This window comes from Anopheles arabiensis, chromosome 3 (genome assembly GCF_016920715.1).
Source record: "Anopheles arabiensis isolate DONGOLA chromosome 3, AaraD3, whole genome shotgun sequence".
Taxonomy (NCBI): domain Eukaryota; kingdom Metazoa; phylum Arthropoda; class Insecta; order Diptera; family Culicidae; genus Anopheles; species Anopheles arabiensis.
Window position 1 is genome coordinate 73,767,434 of NC_053518.1, and position 20,656 is coordinate 73,788,089.

The 20,656-nt window shown below is 47.3% G+C and overlaps 1 pseudogene; it reads left to right on the forward strand.

Moving 5' to 3' along the window:
• LOC120901997 overlaps positions 1–20,387 on the forward strand; it is an 86,565-nt pseudogene extending 66,178 nt beyond the window's left edge.
• Positions 20,388–20,656: the final 269 nt, after the last annotated feature.

The window sequence follows — 20,656 nt, forward strand, 5'->3', positions numbered from 1 at the left end:
GTACCCGATGTGTGCCTTATCAGTGCAACGTGGCTAAGCGGACGATTTGAATTTAAAAATTGCTACCTCACTCTTGCACCTTCTTTTCTCCCGCCAACCACACGCCCAGAGCACAGTGGAACAGCGACGTACAGCGAAAAACCAATCAGACGAGTGTCTTCGATAAATGGTGTGATTTACGGGAAAGCGGTTTTGGCTGCAAAACTGACTAAAGGGAGAAGTAAAGAGGGAAGGAAATTAATTTTATCGTGAATCCGCCTGCCGCCTCGGTGGCCAATAATGTAAAGGGAAGGCTAAAGAGACGTGATTTTAACCTTCAATAAGGAATGTTACTGAAGCTGAGGTTCGGTGTTTGGAGTTCATTTTTTTGGGGGGTTAGACGCATGCAATGCGTAGCATCTTACAAGACTAACTTATCGTGTCTGTTCGGGCAATTCCTGAAGTATTCCGGAAGGCAATTCCAAAGCGTTGAGTGTATTGGTTCCTAGAAATTGCTTTAGCTTTATCAGATATCTTCTGAAGGCCAATTCTAAGATACAAGAATCGAACAGAAGATCACTGATGTCGCATAATGTCAAATCTCTGATATGCAATTGTTTTGACAAGGAGTCTTTAAGGACCGGCTTATCTTGTCTAGCCTGTACATGCATATGTCAGATCCTCAAGATCTTGTACTCCAAGTCTTAAATTCCAATTGAAGCTAGACCCATATTTTGAACTTGAAACATCCATTCGAGAGCATCCTTTGTACCCAATGTGAATGTTGCCAAATAATCTTAGACTCCCTAATGTCTACGTCCAACAAGACCCACTCAAGTAACATTATCCTTGGTCAGACAAACTTGAACCTCTGCCATTTTATCAATTGAGCTCCAAAACTTACTTTAAAGTGCTGTTAGGCACCACTTGATCCTTCTTCCCAGCGTGAGGACACCCCTAGCACAGTACCCAAATCTGACGTGTCAGCTGCCACACCCAACGCACACGAAGAACCGTAGCGTGTTGGGTCCGCACATCCGCACCGAAATATATGTCACTTTAAATAGCAGAAATGAATCACACTCACGTCCTCGTGTCATCTTGGGATAAATAATAGTCTCGGTCATGCGACTACGAGTGGTGCGGCTCCAACCACCGTGTCATCCACCCGGATGACGGAAGATTTTCCCAGGAGCCTCCACTACGAATTCTAACCACGAATTAAGGAGTACATACAAACTCCAAACTCCCAGCCCGTTCGTTCGTGCTTTCGCTCCAGCGCAGAACACGGTTTTTGGCTAACGAGTAGCAACGCTGCAACGCTGGGGGTACGCTTGTAAGACTTCCAACGACAACAAGATGGATAAAGCTTCCGTGCGCTCACACACAAACACACAGTCACAGAGCGATCGTTTTTGCGCTGCCAGCGAGCAGACACCCAAAACCGTCTCACCGGAATGACATTCCCTCGTGGGGACAACAGCTCGTCCAAACCCCCACCGCTCATCAGTGCAAGTGACAAAAGTAAATATTTTTCCACCACGTCCACGTTCCGGGAGAAAGTTTCCCAACTCGGGCAGCTCGTGACAGTGTGGTACGATGTGCAGTGGAATTTGGGGTCCCGTGATGGTACGGTTGCGTTTTTTTTTTTGTATCACAAACATCCCGGAAAGTGTCCCTCGCTGCGAGCAATGCAGCACACGAATGCAGCGTTGTTTTTCTCGCTCTTATCAAGCAGCATCAAGCAACATGCAGTCAACGTCGACAGACGACCCATCATTCCTGGTAGTAGTGCTTCTTGTATCTCCCAGTTGGGGACATACACACACACACACACACCTTGCGTACCATGCCATTCCATTAATGAAGCAACCAAAGATGAAGTTCACTTTCGTATCTCGTACGTGTGTTTGAACGACGACGATATGACACTCACCTGCACACACACACACACACACGCAACCGGAACTCGGGTGGAATGGACCTGCTGTAACGCATCCTTGTCACGATCGTCCCTGTACGTACATATATATAGCGTGACGTCCCATCCGAAACGGGGACACCCGGGGAGAAGGAATCCGCAGACCTCTTATCCTCCCGTTGTTATTTTAATGAGCGTAATGGCAACCGGTTCGCATTCATTAACACATACCCAGCGGAAAGTGAAAAGTCAACGAACCGTTGGTAGCGTTGGAATGGCAAAAGTAGACGTCATTTTCAGGCATTTTTTCAGGCTCCATCCCAGAAAGGCGTGTAGGTATCTTGTGTCTCACGAAAAATATAGGATCACTTTACCCTCGTTAGTGCCGTGTTTGGGTTGATGGTTGTTGGAAATTTCCATCACAACTTTAAGACTTGCTCGCTCGGCAGGTGGTGTAGTTTGCATACTAAACTGTTACGTTTTATCACAGCTAAAACATTTTTAAACTAAAAAAAAAGTGCATTACCATCGTCCAGACACAATATCGCGGATAATTTATCATCCTCCGTTTTACAAAACAAAAACTCCCGAAAAGCACTCCGTTGTGATTCAGCAAAGTGAACATTCATTCCAAACCATGAAATGAGCTTTACAGTTCATTTCCCTCCCGGTTATATTTACTCTTCACTTCCTTTGCTTCCTGTGGGAAGGTGGGAGTCATATTTCTCCATTTTTTGTGTGCTGTGTGTTGCTTCTTACACCTGCAACATCAAAAACGCTGCGTCCTGTGGTCCGTGTGGCCGTCCGAGCCTCGCCTGAATAATGTATTGCTCGTCTCATTATCCTTACCAGATCTCCTTCACCTCCACCACCACCCCCCCGCCCCCCCGCCCGGGATGGCCGGATGCAGTAAATGCAGATGCATCTTTTAGCCACCAATCCACCGACAGCTTCTGTCCGCCAGCTTTTGCAACCGGTGAAAGAAATTCAAATAAACAATGATTCATGAATAATCTACACTCTCGGTGGCGACGATGGTGGTGGTGGCAAAAACGGGGACGAGGCGTGGACCGGAAAAAATGGGAAAAAATAAAACAGACACAAAACAAACTCCCAGCCAAAGGAATGCTGCAATCCGCAACAGCGGACACAACGGGGCAGATGCTAGCGCGAAAAGCTCGTCCCGGGTTTTCACCCGAGCATGTAAAATCTGCACACACCTGCACTTTTGCATTTTCCTTCTGCTCCGCCAACAAGACAGTGGGCTGATTATTTGTGTGCTGTGCATCTTTCCGTTTCCGTTGTCTTGCGGACGCAGTAGAGAGGGTGGCTGTGGGGGACATGTTTATTTTTTTATATGCTTATTCTTTCCACCTGTGCTGCGGTTGCTGGTGTTGCCCCCCGTCTGGTGGCAACTTTTAAGACAGTCATTTTTTTTGTTAGGGCTAGGACCCTCGTGGAATGTGTGCTACTGTTTTGTGTCTGTGTGGTGCACAACTGTAGCTGCAGGTGAAGAAGCACATCCTGAAACGACCGAGTCGTTTACCTGCCGTCATGGCATGCGCTGCAGATCCTGATGCACTAAAGAACACGGCGACCAACAGTAGCTACCATGTAAACGAGGCAAAACGGGGGTGCAAGCGACAGGGGTTCAGAAACGTGACAGAAGCCTTTTATTCTTCCCTCCTGCTTAGCGTTTCATCCCCCGTGCATTGAACTTCCCTGCCTCCTCTACCCCCTCAGTTTGGCAGTATTTTCGTCACTTTACTTTCGTAGCGGACGGCGTTTTCGGGCTGCCGTTTGCCTGGCGGGTACCTTCCAGGAGACGGCAGGCCGGTAAATATTGCACCGGATCACGTACGAGCCTCCGGTGCAACCGAACCCTGGCTCGTTGTTCCGCCCTCCCCCTCAGGAGACGACAGTTAGTAGTAGCCGCATGCTTTACGACAGCGGCGCTGTGCCAGAAGGAAAATTATTAAAAATTCACCGTAACATTATTTACGTGACGCGGTAGCATCGTCTGGGCCACGGCAACGACGTCCCCAAAAATACTTACTCACCTCCCTTCGCTCTCTCTTTCTCTCTCTTTCCCTCTGAGCGCTATTATTGTGAAGCTACTTGGGAAGGTTGGAGCTCCAGTGAACGAGCTTAAAAGCTGCAGATAGTCCCACTGTGACCATTGTGTGTGTGTATGTGTGTGCTTTAATGCTGCAAGTACCTCCCCAACAGAGTTTGGGCTATATATAGTTGTCGGCTGCTGCTCGGAATGGCTCAATCGCCACGCGGACGTGTTGTGGGAAATGGGTGTTACCATTGGTTGCAAAGTTGACTGATTTAAAGCAGCGTTGGGAAATGCGGTCCGTACCACAGCAAACGGTGCAGATGGAGTTAATCTGTCACTACGGTAACTACCGCGTGTGGATTAAAGTGTCCATTATTTGAAGCGTTGGAGCATTATTGTGGGACATCAAAATGCCTAGTACGACATATTTGCAGGACCTTTTTGGAACATGTTTGAAGGTTGATTTAATTTAATTCATTACACCATTCATTGAAATGTATTTTAAACGACTTCCAGGTAAAGAATTATTTAATTACTTTGTAACAATCACCATTGAATATTAATTCCATAACAAAAAGACACGTTCCTCCACAAGTCGTAGTCATACAGCTTAAACATCTTCATCAATTCATCAAATTCACTTAAATTTTGTAACACATTCAAGCCTCAAAATTGCTTTCATGAACAAAAAAGCTTCAAAACTCACAAGTATTCTAATTAAGGAAAAGTTTTACAAAGTCACTGCCATTATTGATATGCTAGCTGTTATAAAGTGTGTAAGATATTGAAATTAATGTCTAAACTTTTGCCCAAAATCCCCTAATTAAAGTACACGCAACATCTCAGAACAACGTCACCAAACCGACAGAGTGCAACCAATCTTCCGAACGGTATACCCCCTCCGGGATTGCTTCAAAAAGAAGGAACCCAACATTCCAAAATGTCAAAATGTTACTACTTGCACATCAACGACAGCGCTGGCAAACGGTGGTAGAAGCACTGAAAGAAGAAAGAGAGAGAAAGAAAATAAGAGCTCCACCATTTAAACCGGGCTTTAGCAGAAACAGCTGTTTCTTAGCGAGAGTTAACAGATCCGTCTTCCAGCGTCCTCCAACACCGGTGGTGGTAATCATCCTTCTGCCCCGAGCAAATGGTTTAATCCGATTACGGGTCACACTTGAAAGGGTGGCACCCTTCCATTCCAACTACCTTTTCCTGCTCCTCTCCCGGGTCCAATGAGCGAGAAAAACGGTTCAGCGACACCCGCACACGGGGTGGCAGAAAACAAATCTCAGGAAGAAATTCTTCCGCACTTTCCCCGTCCGGCTGGACGTGACAGGCACCCAGATGAACAGATGTCAAATCGAGCTGTCAGTCAAAGCGGTTGGCGGGCTGCCTAGAACCCGATACCACGGTTTGAAAATGCGGATTTTACTCGCTCAGACTGGTAGCGACAATCCAGCCCCGAAGCGTGAAGCGCGTCACGAGCGATGCCTTGAAATGTGTCCCCGTTGTCGTTCTGGTTCCACTGCTTTCATTTGGACCCTGAAGCAGATAAAATTAATTAGTTGAATTTAAATATCTAATCACCGGAATGGATAGCACGCACAGAGCGGTGCGGCGTGGTTGAACCACTCTAGAATGCGCTCTCTATGTTGCTCACTAATGATTTCATTTCTTATTCCTCTTTCCTTCCAGAACCAACCCACCCCGTCCGGTCAATGCATGAGTGCGAAGATGCAACGGGCAATGGTTTGATTCCGCTGTTGGCATACATCGTTACGAAGCGCGTGTTGGACGATGACGATGACGTCCAGTGTCACCAGCAAGTGGCCCGTCGATAGGCTACGATCCACTCGATCCATCAACAGTACGGTTGTGTCCACGAGACGGTAGATTTAATTAGCATTTTTGTACGCAGTTTTCTATTTCGTCACGGTTAAACAGAGAGCGAGAGAGAGAGACCGTGCCAGTACAAACCCCTCCGTGTCTCCGAGTGCAAGGGAAACAGTGCAGACCGCACCGACCAGTGCCCGGTGTCGGAAGCCGAACTCAACCCCCTTGAGGCACCATGGTGCCGCTAAAGGCGAACAGTCGCGTCATCATCTACTCGTCCACGCTCGTGCTGCTGGTGTTTCTGCAGCAGGTTTACACGTTCTGCCCGTCGATATGTACCTGCGAGGGCGACCCGAACGTGCGGACGTGGTGCATCGGGGCCGGGCTGGACGTCGTCCCGATCCAGCTCAATCCGGACGTGCGCTACATCAACCTGACCGCGAACCGGATCACCAACGTGCACTTCACGCTCACCTTCTACTACAAGCTGGAGGTGCTCGATCTGGCCGGCAACCGGATCGAGGCGCTCGGGTCGCGCAACTTCGACACGCAGCAGGCGCTGCGTACGCTCAACCTAAGCGATAATGCGATCGTCTCCATACCGAAGGATGCGTTCCGGGGGTTGCAGCGGCTGCAAACGCTCAAGCTGTGCGGCAATCGCATCGACACGATACACCCGGCCGCCTTTCACGATCTGCGCAATCTGATCGAGCTGGATCTGGAGGGCAACGCGCTGACCAGCCTGGAGCCGAGCACGCTGCGCCACCTGTACTCGCTCGAGGTGCTTTCGTTTCAGAACAATCAGCTGCTCGAGGTGCCGTACGAGCGGAACCTGGAGCATCTGGGGCAGCGGCTGCAGCTGCTCGACCTTTCCGTCAACCTGCTCGAGTACATTGCGAACGATAGCTTCGTGGCGTTGCGGGAGCTGCGTACGCTCCGGCTCGGCGGCAACATACTAACCGAGCTGGACTATGGGGCGTTCCACGGGCTCAGCGGACTGAAGGCGCTCGACATCGTTGACAATAATCTTACAGTAAGTGTGTCCGTCAAAATGATTCCTATTTTGTTGAAACATGTTGAAAGTTCAAGCAGCATACGAAGACACATGGTTGTATAAATGTTTATTTCACAAAAAAATAATTCATCGCCTAAGTTTCACGAATCATCATTCTTGAGTACGCCATACCTAGAGTGAAATTTTGGTAATAATACCAAACAATTGCTCGCGAATCCTTTTCGTTCATGTACACACCATTAAGATTAGAATAGTGACAATGCTTGTACCACCAAGCTCCACTATAATCGATTGCACAGTTTGAATCCGCTTTGGCATCATTGTCTTGATCCAGCGTTGTAAACTTCATCCCCCTGTGATACACCAACGAATCGCTAGCCGTTCCCGAGTAATCTTCCAGCTTCTTCAGCGGGTACTGGCCAATCTCGAACTGTCTGTACCGTGCGTACACGTAATTACCAGCGAAATCTTCCAGCTCCACCAGCAGCTCGTGCAATCGGGCCGACGTCAGACGATGCACGCGCCCCAAACCGAGCCAAAACTCACCCACCACGCTTCCGAACCCGTTCACGTACTCACTCCAGCCACGCTGAAAGTTTAGCAGCCCATCGTACCGCTGCTGCATCACCAACCAACCTCCTCCAAAGCGGCTCTGCTCGCAGTACCCATCGAACGCGGTTTCGTTTTCGAACGGCTGTATCAGATACCTGCCCGATATCCTTGGCAACGCTTCCTTTCACGATCGTACGGGAGTAGACGACTGGTAGGTGGTCTGCACAGTGGGTTGGGACGTACAGGCTGTCTGCTGAGCAAGCATTCTACTCGACTACTCCTAGAGTGTGGTTAGATTGTGTCCAATCTTTTCACTCATCCCCTGGACGGTTGAATCCACCTCGAGCTGCTTGTTCTGGAGATAGTTTAACTGCGCGGCGAACATTTCGTAGCCAAAGCCAGGCAGTGCTGCCCGTGTATTGTTTTCTTTAGCAGTACTGACTGCTGGCGTCAGCAGCGAGCACAAACTGAAGAGCAAAGTCGTACACCAAGCAGTCATGATGAGCGAAGAAATAGCACTAAAGATTGAGGGAGAATAATTGCAAATTCTTCTTTAAAAGATGACTTCGCGACGGCGTTATCAATTTCTGGCATACAGTGGCGCACGGAATTAATGGCACAACTGCACCAAACCGAATGTTTCGAGCCATTTTTACTCCATTTAATATGTTTTTATGCTAATGGAATGATTGTTTCTTGAGTCATTGAACATACAATTGATGTTATGCCTACGGACATAGAAGAATCTACCATAGTTAAAGTTATAATAAAGGTTTTCATTATCACGAAGAGTCACACAAGCCATCCGAGGCTTTCAAATAAATAGTCAAATCCTGAAATGTTCGATAGGGTGTTCCATACAACTCCTAAGAAAAATCAAAATACAATACAGGATATTGACTAAGGTCATATACTCAGTTCATATTTCGATATACATGAGCAAATGGTGGCCAAGATCAACATATGAAGAAGATGTGGAAAGAGCTATGTAATTTTTGAACTCTTATTCTACTTTTACATGTCAAACATTTGCTTACTTTTATTTACGTTGATGAACTCTCAGATTAAATTTCAAGTATTCACTTTTTCTTATATCCTATAACGTTTTTTTAATAAGCATTTTAATAAATATTTAATTTATTTGGGGATCATTCAATCAAAAAGGAGCTATTTCTTCAAATGTTTGTTAAAAAAAGGCAAATCGTACATATTTAACTAAGCGATGATGATGAATTTTCAACGTCATGCCACTTAGCTTACGTGAACCTTTCGGATAGAAGTGCTTTTGCTGACCGGTCAGCTGATACACGGTACGTTTGTTGGAGACAGTAAAGCCTTACCTTGGGTAGGGGGACAATACTGCTCATAAATAAGTTGAAGGGATAAGATGGTCTATCCTATGTCCGATCAGATCTGACCTTTTGTCCGTTCTGGAAGCTTTATTTATACTGCCATCTTACGGAAGTTAGCGCACATTTGTAACTTTCTCTTTCGCAAATTGACGCGCTTTGACGAACGAATGTTTGTCAAGTGGCTCGCGTTCCTGGTGGGTTTTTACACTTTCAATGTTTTACTTAAGGTCTAATGTGTTTCTTATTCTAATTTCTCTTTCTTATTTATGACCTACTCTGGAGGTCTTCCTATTGATACGGCATGATTTTCACCACGACTAAAGCTGGATTAAGTTTGAGAGTTCTTTGTTATGTGTTGAAAATCTTGTGTCAAAACTGAAATTTCATTTTGAAACAAATAAACCATTTGACAGCTATTGAGAAACATCTTGGATGCGGTGAATAACAATGTTTATATTCGAAATTGACTTGGAAAACCCTGTAAGTCGTTGGCGTAGTCAAGCGATCGAAATGTTGATGTCCTTGCCGTCAAGACAAAATCAAAACCTGCAAATCACTAAAATTTGATGTTAATACTTCCTAACGAAGTGCACATTTTCACAAAAACACACATACACACAGGCATAACATTTTCCCCCCTGTGTATGAAGGTAAACATTGCACTACGGCGCTACTACTTTGTCCTATTGTCCGCGCACCGCACCGTATCGACACGACATAATGCCCCGCAGTTGCCCGACGGTCGCCTTTGAACCTCCGTTCTTCTCCATCGAAACCATTCGCTCTAACACCACATTATGGTCAATTCCATTGAAATGGCCTTGTCCTTCGTTCCGTTCCCCTTCGTGATGGGGGGACAAACAACAAAATCACCATAAACTCAGCTTCATCCGCAAAATCCATTCCACATGATCCACCCGCGGAAACCGCGTTAGTTTGGTCCATCTCTTCCCTACGCTCCTACAACACACGCGCATCCGATCACCTTTTCCCCGCAGCGTTTAAAACCCAACCCAGTGCAACAATAAAGCACAAAGAGCGCACACATGAACCGTTCTCTCTCTCTCTGGCGCTCTCGCGCACAACATAAAATATGCAAACTCATACAATTTACATAAATCATTCTCGAATAATTACTCCGCAACCGGAGCAAACGGTCAATGGCCGGAAGGCTAGTTGTCTACCCCCGTCGCCGCTTCTAGTGCTGCCGATCCCGATCCGATCCGTGCGTTGAGGATGTTGATGATGATGATGATGTTGTCTGCAAAGGAGGGCCCGGAATTCTGCACCCGGAACCGGGCCAACACTATCCCGTGTGTGCGTGTGTGTCCCGGCCGCACAAGAGAACAGAAACAATACATTTGCTGCCAAAGTCATCGCGTCGCATCGACTGGCCGGGGCTAGTAAGGGGTAATGTGTGTGACCTGGCGTGTTTGTGCAACCCACGGACACAACATCGGCTGGCTTTATCGGTGCGGCCAGCGCGAGCGCGTTATAGTCCGAGACCGTTCGCGCGCATACATTTTGTTCGGCCGCAGTGCCATTCCAGTGCACGGTGCCGTTGCCGCCGGACTGAATCTTTAATTAATTAATAATTTATAGAATGAGTGATTTCGCTGGCGGGCATCCCACAGCGACAATCGCGCCATTTGTGCCATTCGTATGCTGCTGCATCCTTTGCATCCCGATTTCACCACAACCATATCTGACCCCACACACCAACCGTTGCTTTTCTCCACCTTCACAGGTTGTGCCAACACTGCAATTATCAAAATTGTGTAATTTAACGTATTTATCGCTGAGCGGAAACTACTTCGAAAGTCTGCCGGCGGTCGCATTTCTGAACCTGTTCCAGCTGCAGCAGCTCCACCTCGACCGGCTCGATCGGCTGCAGCGCATCGATGCGAGGTAAGTAGCAGTGTGTATGTATGTGTTGCGTATGATTTCAGCACAAATGAAGATGTGTAACCTTTTCTGGTTCGAAAAGGGGGGGTTTGAATTTTAATTACATTCTCATACACACGCACAGGAACTGCAGCTGCCGGGAGGGGGCGTTTGTGGGTCGCATTATCATGACCACAGTACGCTCGGCTGGGGACACGGGCCCTCCATCAAGGGCCTTGGGGGGACACCAAAGTCACTTTCATTAAATTACAACTCATCCACACACACATATATACAAAGGGGAAAGAACCGAAAGCCGTCAAGATGCCCCTGTCGCTCACAACGCAATTTCGCTTCCCGGGAGGCAAAAGTGGGAAGATTTTAATCTCCACTGTCACACGCTGACGTTGATGAGTGGATGTGTTCTGTGCCCCGGCATGTAACTACTCCCCAAAAACCGGAGCGGTACGGAGCGTAATGGGTACAAAAAAGGCGCATCGTACACGTACGCATCGTACTCCTACTATCTGGTGTTCGGTGGCCATATTGTTAGGAGAGTCCTTTCTCTTTGTGTCCCGGAGGGGGGGGGGGGAGGGAACGAGGCCACCCCGGGGGCGCTACGATAAGCAACAGTGCTGCCATGTAACAGTGTTGGCCACGGCACACACAGATTGAGGTGTTTTGTCCGGAAGCGTAGCGTAAGCGCGCCTGTGTCATCGTTCGTGTTTTGCTTTATCTGCAGCCGAGCAGGCTCTCCGGCCGTATCGATCCACAGCGGTTGCCACAAAAGGAGCCGATGTTTGTTTTTTGTTTTTGAAGACTAATGCAGTTTTTTTGTGTGTTACGAAAAAGCCTTGAAGCAAGGATGACACTAGGATGATTAATTATCGTCTATCGTCCGCACGGTCGCGGAGACTCACACATCCATTCGACTCATTAAAAATTAATTTAGCAGAGCTTTTCAAAAGCACAGCTTATGGGACCTCTTCAAATAGACTGTTTTTTTTTTTTTTTTTTTTGTTGTAATTTGTAGCAATATGTTTATGGGAGTATTTGCTTCAATCTTACACATAAGTGTTCCTCGCGGCTATTTCCCCAAACATCCAGAGAAGAGAACTTCATCCCGGGGACATGGCTATCAGGGAATAAGTGAACTTTACCTTACATTGTACTAAATCCTGGATCCAGTGGACACTATTTAAGCACCATCATCTCCCAACCCCTTATGGAGTTCAGCGTCATTTAGAGGGTGCCGTAAGCGAAAAACCTGCTGTACGGAAGCAGCCGGCCTAGCTGTGACACGTTTGGCTGCTGTAAAAGTAACAGCTTGGCCGGACGACAGCAAGGAATGAGTGTCTAACGAGAAGGACTAGAGCTTCCAGACAACGGGCGAGCAACTACACTGGACATATGCGAGAGAACATTCTTGTTTTCTGTACCTATGTGTCTGTGTTAGGAGTTTTAAAATGATAACGTTCCTGTGGAGGAGCTGGATCTTCAAGGTTTTTTTTGTGAATAGTGGGACACACTCGTTCATCGATCGATCAATGTTTTGCCTTAGGGATATTGTAAATGAAAAACAAACATTCATCAAATGTATAACGATGGATTGGATGTTCGCATGCTTATGCACCCTTCTTGAACCATTACCTTCGTTTTGAGAATGATATACTCGAACACGGAAATACAATTCCATCTTTACCTTTTGACGTAAAACTCAACCCAAAGTGTTTCTTTGTACAGCAACGGAGAAACTTTTGCGCACATTTTGTGGAAAGCCACAACCGCCGGAGTTCTATCATGTCCAACGTTCTGGATAGTGATTAGATCCCGAAATGAACATCCCCCTTTTCTGCGTCACGTTAGCAATTCCAATCGTACATCTTCATTTGTGTCAGAGCTGGTCAGGCTTCGAATGTTTCCCTCTCGCCCGCACGGGTGTGGGAACGATAAATCACCTTCCCACTAGCACTAACTCCCTGCTTCTTTCTCATTCTCCCACCCAAACCAGAGCGTTCGTGGACAATGCGGCCCTGCGGATTCTCACCCTGGACGATAATCCATCATTTGCGAGCTTACCGCTGCGACTGTTTCACAGCAACCCGAACCTGGCCGAGATTTCGATGCGCCGCAACGCGCTGATCCGGCTCGACGCCGTACACTTCCCGCTCGACCGGCTGCACCGGCTCGAGCTCGGGGGCAATCCGCTCGTCTGCAACTGCTCCCTGCTGTGGCTGTGGCGGCTTACGACCGGCTACGGCCTACACGAGGCCGGCGACTTTCGGCTGATTGTGCCGGCGGCGGCAGCGGCCGCAGCACTCATTACCGCCGCCCAGCCGGAGGAACAGCAGGAGCAGGCGGAGAATCTGCTGCCGCCACGATCACACCACGGCCCGCTGTACGTCGATCGGGACGAGATCGGGTGCGATCGGGTGGAGGATGGCCGGCGGACGCGCCATCTGCTGCGCGCGATGACCGAAAGCGACATCGACTGTCCGACCCATCTGGTGACGGTGATTAGTGCGGTGCTGAGCATTCTGCTCGTACTGGCGACCGGTGCCAGCGTGCTGTACGTGTTGCGGTTGTCGAAGCGCCGCAAGCAGCTGCTCGCCGATGAGGACGATCCACGGCGCCGGTCCGGCGTTACGGAGCTGATCGTACCGCAGAAGGTGGACAAGCTGGAGCTGGAGCGCTACCTAGCCCAGCAGCAGTCGCTGGTGCACGAGTACCGTACGCTGCGGGCACCCTGGGAGCTTCCACTGCCGGTAAAGGAGGACCTGAAGTATGGGAGTGTGGCGGCAACGGGTCGCGATCTGAGCGGTGCGAATAGTGGGCACTCTACCACGGACCACTACGAAACGCTCGACTACTACCAGCATCAACACCAACAGCAGCAGCAGCAACAGCAGCAGCAGCAGCAGCAAAAGCGAACCACTCTCTCCCGTCCACACATCGTTTTCGTATGACTCTAGACCGGCCGACGTCACCGGGGCTACTGCACTGGGCGAAGAAGTACCAGCAGCGTCACGCCACTGCTGGAGTTCGAGAGCGCCGTCTGAAATTCCCTCATCCGGTAAGTAAGGCGAGAAGAGTGTTGCATCATTTGGACTGGTCTGAAAAGTAATTCTTGAAAAGCAGAATCAAGAGTTGTTTGTTGTTGGTTTATGTCAGGAATCGAACCCAGAACTTTTGAGATACAATATCCCTCATCCGGTAAGTAAGGCGAGAAGAGTGTTGCATCATTTGGACTGGTCTGAAAAGTAATTCTTGAAAAGCAGAATCAAGAGTTGTTTGTTGTTGGTTTATGTCAGGAATCGAACCCAGAACTTTTGAGATACAATAACGTCAACTTATCTACGACACTAAGGATTCATACGCATTTCAGTGCGTAAGTCTCCTATTTAATGCACACCCATTTATTGCTATAGTTCATCTTGAAACAGACGATTACCTCTAGACCATTACCTGTATTTTACGAATCAAATTTTCACATTAACTAAATCGCGTTGTCAATGAAATGTTAAGCCCCAAAACCATAGTCGATCATCTTTCGTACCGGGTTGCTGAATCGCTGCTTTTCAGCAAACAGGCGCTTTATGACAGCCGTGAAAATGGACCGAAACCATTGTCACATACTTAAGGCATACCCAGGCCGTCCGTCATCACGACCTTTTGCAGACTGGCCGACTGTGGCTGGGGAGAGATGAATAGCATATTTGCGTGGACTGAACGTAGCATTTCAGCCGTAACAAGAAGCACAAAATACAACCCCACATATTGCACGCTCGCTTTGAGTTATTGTGATGGAATTGAGCTGCGAGCGGTGCTTGCGTTGAGGGAAGAGGGAAAAGCTCAAAACCCCCGGAACTCAAGCTTTAGGTCAAGCTGGTGACTTTCACCGAGGGCCTCAACCTCAAACGACACACGCACACCGCCTAATAAGTAGTAGCTTCGGACGATAAATCTTCCGACAAATGGACCCAACCGAGGATGACTGTCCTCTCAGCTCAGCGTCGTTGGGTGCGCACCGTCGTTTGTCCCCGGTGCCACCCCAACCCCAGTCCCGGATCTTATTGCCCCGCTACATCTTAATAAATATGTAACGACTTAGATGTATCTTTTATTTACTCTCGCTTTCGCATTTTCACGTTTGTCACGTCTTTTCTTTTCAACACGGGCCCCCCGTGATGGGAGGGAGTTGAACTGGCCACCTGTGTGCTGCGAGGAAAAGCGAAAAAAAAGAATACCAGCAGGACGATGGCAAAAGATTACCGCATGCGACGAAACGGTGCGTTGCTTTATTATGAAGAACTACGGCGGTGCAGGAAATGAATGCGAACGGAAATTTGTTTCATCGCCACCTTACGGCTCGTTTACAACGGTACCGAAACCGTCCCATTTTACCCCAGGTGATTGAATATTTACGTCCGGTGGGAGGGGTGGGGGCATTTTTTGCTTCCTTTCTTTCTTTCCCGTCCCGAAGTTAAAGCTTAACATTATGGGGGTATAGTTAGAAAAGGGAAACCCAACGCTCGGTACAGAAAAAGAAGGATCTCGCCTTTATACTACCAAATTGAAAAGCATTTCTTTTCTGTTTCGGAGCCCTCCCACAGCCGTGTATTGCTTCCGGATTTTTGCACAATTTTTTTTTTTTGCTATGTAGTGCTGTGCGCAATAGAGGCCTTAGAAAACTTCGGCAACACCAGGGTATCAGGAAGAAAGCAAAAAAAGAACGGCACAGGAAAAATCTCTGAGCCTTATTTGAATGGAAAGTAATTTATACAGATGCTCACCGGCTCAAACGGGCAAAACTTCATTTGCAGCTCGCCTTTGTTAGCCCCTAGCTGGACTAGTAGGGGGAAAGGTGGAAGGATAATCTTTTGATTTGTGGTTTGTTAAGCCACGGTTGCGGAAGTTAGTTGGCTTCCTCCGGATCTTCCCGGGATTCAGTGGCGAAAGTTTTCTGCCACTGAAAATGAAATATTTCCTCCTATTGCAACGGCGAACAGCGAAATAGAGAGATAAAATCATAATAAACATAATGAGTGGCGCTTGGAAACGATTCCTCGGATACCTGCAATTCCTGGTAAAGTGTTTATGATGTTCGCACTAAACCGCCCAACAACCATAATCACAAAATAATCAGCACTTATCTCTGGGCCCCCTCTTCACCTATAATTGTCTGGCCCCGTAGTGGGCAGCAAAGAACAACGGCCGCGTGTAACAACATTCGAGCAGTCATTAGAAGATCATCTTGGCGTTGCGAAAACTTAGCCGGAATTGGCTCAACCACGCGCAGCCCATCTGTGGCAGCCTATTGCGCAAATTAGTATCGCTCTAATTCAATAACACATCATCGACACCCAGCGCCGACCCCGGAAAGGGCCGAGGGCGAAACCTTAACCCCACAGCATCCAAACGTACACACCCAACCTTTGGAACACCTCCTGCTGCTTGTTCTCTCATACAATCGGGCTCCGCTCGGTAACGCGTGCAGCACACGTGCGAGCTGATCGTTCTGCGAGCTCATTAGGGACGCACGAGCACGAGGGAACGGAAAGAAAGGCGAAATGCGCATTGCCTCCGTTACCAGGGCATAGCTTTCATCTGAGCCTATCGTGGGCTACATCACCGTGGCGATGGGTGAATCGATATTACCCGGAAGAGGCTCCAAAAATGGCGCAGCATCCAGAATTGGATCCGTTGAGGTATGGGGAGCAAATGGGGAATCGATTTGGGCCCATTCGAGCAAACCTACTCTACTGTCCGTCTTTGTTTCAATCGGGTGTTGTCTATCCGGGGAGGGATTCTTTTTTTTTCTTCGTTTCTTCGCGCGCTGTTGTTCCACTTCGATTCTTTACCTTTCGACCTGGGCACGTTTGTCTTCCCGCTTTTTTTGAAGGGTGAGAAGGCCAGTCCTAGCGCAAAATGGTTCATTCGGTTGGAAAAGACATCGTTTGAATTATTTATCATTTGCCCATTGCCGATTGCCGGTCCGCTGGGCTGATGAAGCCTACGCAAGGTTTTTCGGGGGAGACTTCCGATTTTTCTGTTCCTTTTTCCTTCTTGGTTCCTTTCATCAGAAAACTGTCCCTCTCCCCATAGTCCCGACTTGCGCGACGGAAAATGAACGGACAAGCAGCCATCCCGGAACGATACGGCTGATAGGCGTAGTTGCGTAGCGCGGGCAGCTCGATAAGACCGATGCCCATTTCCTGTCAATCGGTTGGCGTAAAAACGGCCGGAAACGGGACAGCATTGCACCATCGTTTCTGCTCAATGGCGTTTGGCGTAACAGCATATGGGAGGCAAACAGAAATCCCCCACCCCGAAGAAGCTGGGCATTAGGAATTAGCTCAGCACTTCCCGGAAGGCTTCCGGGTTGCGCACCGTTAAGTAATGCTTTATGAAATAAATCTTCCCCGTCGTTCGGATGGGTAATAAATAATGGGCTGCCGTTTTTTTCCCCAACTACAAGAAACAACAAAGCAGGAAGTGCAGAAAGCTTTTCGCGGTGCTGCTTCGTATAATGCTAACTGGGTCATATAGGAGAAGAAAAAAACGGTTGCTAAAATCAAGCCGGAAGCTTTTGTTTTTTTGGCCCGATAAGCAAGAAATAATTTAGCAAAAATAGAGTTCGAATTCGTCTCGGTAAAGGCAGAGAGCAGCAAAAGCTGCTTACTTTCAGAACACTTTCTCATTAAAATGCGTTGCTTTGGATGTTTGAATCCCCTTACAAAAGGAACCTTTTCGTTTGGGGCCACGTTTTCTTACCCCTCAAAACCAATCCCTAAACAAAACGGGACAGGACAAAGTTTTCATAATGAAAATTTAATGCCCGCCCGATTGAACCCCGTTTTGCAAGTACGGTTCACGGTGTTCGCCTGCGCGGGACGCGAGTTAATGAAATGGCGATTTACCAGCATTTCCTGGACATTCGATTTCTTTCCTACCCCGCCTCCCAAGAAACAAGCGCAAAATGCACACCAATCGACCGACTGAAACTAAAACAACCCTCCTCAGCGCCCACAAATGGTCCAATATTGACTTACGGCCACACCGATCGATTGCGGAGCGCCTTTGATTCACGCCAAACGATTCGGTTCGGACGATCTTTGCCGTCGACGAACAGCAAAAAACGATTCGGTTGACGTTTCGGTTTGCGGCAACGAATTTCATTGCCACTGTGTGTGTGTGTGTGTGTATGTGTGTGTGTGTGTGTGTGTGTGTGTGTGTGTGTGTGTGTGTGTGTGTGTGTGTGTGTGTGTGTGTGTGTGTGTGTGTGTGTGTGTGTGTGTGTGTTGAAAAAAGCGGCCAAAGAAAAAGCGCTGATGAAGAAGAAATTGAACAAACGAGCTGCTGTTGCTGCTGCTCATTCCACTACAAGACAACGGCAAACAGGAGGCAAAATCCCTTCACCAGTTAAAGGCCACCGAGGAAATGGTGGTAACACCTGGGCAACGGCAAACAAGCTTTCCCGAATCTCTTGCCACCACCTTGCCGACGACGAAAACACGGAGCCAGAACGGAGAGAATGATAATTTAATTTCGATTTAGCATTCACTCCACCGCTCCACCATGCCCAGAGTGGGGAAGTGGAAAATATGCACACACATACACACACATACACAAACACACAAACCGAAAGAGAAAAAAACCCTTTCTGGTCAAAAACGGCAAAGGATAACGGCACCCTTTTTTGCTACATTTTTCTGCTTTCTGGCGGATGCTGTTCTGTCGTGCACCAGCTGTTACTGCAGTGCTTCGTTGGATGTGTCGATGTTCTTCCGGGGAATTTTTGTGTTCACTCTCTCTCTCTCTCTCCTGCCGTCCCCGGGTCTTCCGGTTTCGCACCGACACCGATGAACGACGGTTTGGTTCGACTTTAATTTAGAGCCATTTTTCATGCAATTGCTCGAATCGAAGCTCATTGTTATCGCTGTTTATTTGCAAAAGATTCGATTGCAGATACACCAAAGAGGGGAAAAATGTGGAAAACAAATTTAATGAGTACAAGAATATCCCTTTCCTTTCCATATGCTAAGCTGCTTTCGTCTCTGTTGACGCCAATCGGAACCATTATGCGCCTTATGCTTACTGTTCCTTCCTCGAGGAAGAGACCGAAATCCTGCCAATCAACCCAAACGACAACCAAAAAAAAAGACTCGGTCGTCTCCTAATAATACCTACGTGTAAGCCCACATGCACACCGTAATCTCTATTTAATGAAAATTTTCCCGTTCATTTTCTTCCCTCTCGTTTCATGATGTCTGCATTGCCAATCATCATCGCGCGCAACCCCCGCAGCCGATCGAAATCTCCGGAAGTGCTGCATGGTAAGTCTGCCCGAAACTGAGCGCGCGCGCTCGCCCGCACACAACCGTTACGCGCTTCGGAATTCGGAAACAATCCGCGGAGGCAAACCCCAACCTTTTTCACCTTTTCATGGACACAACCAAAGATATACACACGCACACCCATATACGTACACAAGTGGATTATGCTTTTTGGCTGGAAAATGGTCGTGGGCAGCAGGCAAACAGCTAAAGCAACGATGATTTGCATTGGAAATGCACAAAGAAAGCAACAACCCAAAGCAACAACAAAAAACAACGGAACATAGAAAAGAAAAACCATAAAAAGGATAATCCTTCAAACACCAGACAGAATAGCAGCACAGAGATGAAATAAAACAGCAAACGCACAACCGCGTCTTGTGAGTGGGGATGGGAATGGCACAACAGTAAGGGTGGGAAGCAAAGGAATGGAATCGCCAGCGGGAGGGGGGATACTGAAATGAAGATTGAAGTGCGGTGACAGGTGACGTCAGAGAAAACGATGATGGCCGGTGAGTAATACAAAAAAACTGGGAATCGTTTCCGAGGAGGGGTGTGGTAACCCAGGGGTGGTGTTGCCGAGGACCGACGGCCTTAGGTTTAGGTTATGCAAAAATGTGTAAATTAAATGTAGCGAAGATGCGAAAGCGAAGCGAGCACAGCAAGGAAACTGTGGTGGGATAAAATGGAGCGAAGAAAACATTATATTAATGATTATAGCAGTGGCAGTGGCAGCAGCACCAGGCAACACGCGAAAGGCGGTAGGTTAAGACGGGAAATGAAACTTCACGTGAATACCTTTTTTTCTGTCCTTTTTTTGTACATTTTTTGCACAATTTGTTATTTTTTAAACTGACAGACAGATTTTTAATAGCCCAAACAAATAACAAATGATATCAGTTGAAATATTTAAAAAAGGGAAATTGTTTTCTTTACCCTATGGTAATCTTGGCTTTCTTTTGTGAAAACTAAAAACTGTCTAACGCTGAAATTGTGTGTTGCTCGCTCATTGAAAGAACATGTGAAATAGTGATAAGCGTTGCAGAAAGATTTATACCACTTACCGCATAAATGTACACTTGCTAATACGTGATACGCAAACGGGCTTCTGAAAACAAAGGGGATAGGACGGAATTGAACAACAAGCACTGGCAGCACAGACAGCACACACGAAGACGTATAACAAATTGTGAATTTATACGAGCGGATTTGTATAGTATATATCTAGACGTGCAAGAAGCGATTTGTTTTGTACTCGATTGCAGTCCTTTGCTAAGAGAAGAGCGCTCACATGGTTTTTTTTTGTATAAGTAAAGCACACAAACATACACACACACACAAAATACCTTCACACCGAGTGATACACACTTAAACATTTATGAAAATGAGAAGAAAAATGAAGTAGAAGGGAAATTAAAAAAAAACAAACATTTACACAAAAACACACAAGTATAGAATAGAAGAGAAAAAAACACAAGACGCGCTAACAAGTATCGTGAGAATTGACAAAAAGCAATAAACGTTTTACAAAACAAAAGAGTAAACATTAAAAAAGAAACGCTAGTACGATGAGGAAACTGGAAGGAGAAAGCAAGAAACAAACATATGTGAACCCGAACATAGAGATCTATAGAGTGTGTCCGATGAGTGTTAAGCGTAGCATAGGGAAAACCAAAAACAAACAAAAACAAGCGAACGAATCGCATGTAATGGCAGCAA